Source organism: Vigna umbellata, chromosome 4 (assembly GCF_029865625.1).
Source record: "Vigna umbellata cultivar VRB3 chromosome 4, Vumbellata_1.0, whole genome shotgun sequence".
Lineage (NCBI taxonomy): Eukaryota > Viridiplantae > Streptophyta > Magnoliopsida > Fabales > Fabaceae > Vigna > Vigna umbellata.
Window position 1 is genome coordinate 7,281,314 of NC_142168.1, and position 2,212 is coordinate 7,283,525.

A 2,212-nucleotide genomic window follows, 5' to 3' on the forward strand; every position below is an offset into this window, starting at 1 on the left:
TTTAATAAATCATAGCAATTTTCGAAAATACTAAAATAATTCGTTGTAAAAATTATTTCATAAATTAAAATTTTGAATAATTGATCTTAAGCTTTGAAGAAACAAAGAACGAATAATAATTCATTTAATAATAAATTATAATGTGTAATCACTAATATATTATTAATCTTCGTAATAATGACCACTTTGAAAATGATTAGATTTATCATCATTTATTATAATTTATTCTTATTAATAAATCTTAAAAGTTATGACATTTTGCTGTCTAAAAGGTTAAAGTCTTTTGAATTTAGTTTTATACAGTGTCAAAATTAGGTTTATGCATTGTACTGCCTAAGAAACTAATTAACATAATCAATTTAAATAGGGTCTTCAACTAATAATTTTCAATGTAAAAATTAATGAACTTAGATATTTTATTTCTATTTTTTCTTGTGTTGTGAAATTGAAAGTAAGCTAAAATTTTTGTAAATAAAAATATGAAATAGAAAATAAAATTAGAACTTAACCAACTCTTAAAATAAATAAATAACAAAATAACATCAGTATATGATATTAATCATGATCCATTCAACAATTTTTTATACTATTAGAATTCTATATCACTTATTTATATTTACTCAATATATGGCTAATTTAAATTGGTTTAATTTTTAATGTAAGATATATATAATATGAAATTTTCTGTTATCAAGTTATCGATGTTTATTTTAACTAAAATTTAACATCTATAATATATAATTATAATTCCAATATTCAGATAATAAAAAAGATTATAAGTGTTAAAATTGGTAATTTTGATAAATTTTAGTCTAAGAAAAAAAATTAGATAATAGAATAACAAAGATAAAGAAAAGTGGAAAGTTTAAAAGCTGGAAAATGTAAAAAATCAATCCAAAAATTTCTCAATTTTTATTGAAACTTGTAATTTTGTTTAATTAGGTATGTACATTTTCCTACACTAATTTCCATAATACAGAAGGGAAAAAGATATTTGATTATAAATATATAAATAAATAAAAAGATAAAAAGAAAGGAAGAAATCAGAGAGTAGGAGTGTAATCGTCTTGATAAAACTGGGAAACACCAGAAGCTGCCCATAGCCGCTGGTTATACTCCTCCACCTTGTGCTCCGGCACGAATGGTGTCCTACACAGAGGACACGTCTTCTGATCGTGATCGATCCAACGATCCACGCACGCGCGGTGGAACATGTGTTTGCAGTTCGCCATACATCTGATCTCCTCCTCCGCGCAGAACTCGCTCAGGCACACCGCGCACCCCGACGGGGACGGAGGGGACTCGCCAGCGCCGTCAAGGTCACGGAACGCTGCCACGGGGAGAAACTCGCGGATGAGGAGCGCGGAGAGAGTCGGAGCGCGCGGCGGAGGAGACTCCGGCGGCCAAGCGATCGCGGCAGCGTCGGTGTCGAGGAGGTCGGAGAGGCGGAGTAGGTGGAAGAACGCGGCGACGAGCGAGCGGAGCCACGCGAGGAGCGAGAGCGCGTGGAGGAAGAGCTTGGGGACCAGCACTTCCGGATACCCTACCGGAAATCCCATCGGCGCGTGAGAGATACGCTCTCCTCGTCTAGAGAAAGAAAGTGGATGAGTTTGTTGGAATTGGAGAGAGAAAGTTGGAAGGTGTCGAGGAAATGCGAGTAAGTGAGTGAGGGGGTGGGGCTTATATATTGGGGGTTCTGGGAGGTGATAGAGTGACCGGCCGTGACCTAGGGGAATGGGAAAGACGAATGAGAGATGGCGTAGGTTAAAGGCTGGTTGGTGAATGATGTGTACTTGCGAATATGGGAAATCTAGTACGCTCCTTGTTTGGTAGATGATGAGTCTTATTTTAATACACTTTTATTTTCTATAACAAATATTATTTTTACTTCATCATGTCACATTTTGTTTTTCCTCACCAATTTTACCTTTAATAATTATCATATTACTGAGAAATTCAAACTTCCATTTTTCAATATACAAAAATAATTATATATATAGCTAACAGTAATTCAAATTATTTAATCATAAAAATAATGAGAAGACAGTTAGAAAACCTGAAATGCACATAATGTATGTACTTTTTTAACTTAGGTTATTTTGTATTTTAATTAATATTTGAATCATTAACCACTGTTCTGAGTTGTATTAGCGCGTATTTTTTCCATTAAAATAATTGACTATTACGTGGAACGATCTAGTCAGGTCAGGTT

The 2,212-nt window shown here is 33.5% G+C and overlaps 1 pseudogene; it reads right to left on the minus strand.

The window, feature by feature from the left end:
• Positions 1–880: 880 nt before the first annotated feature.
• LOC124840607 (brassinosteroid-responsive RING protein 1 pseudogene) lies at positions 881–1,666 on the minus strand (annotated as a pseudogene).
• Positions 1,667–2,212: the final 546 nt, after the last annotated feature.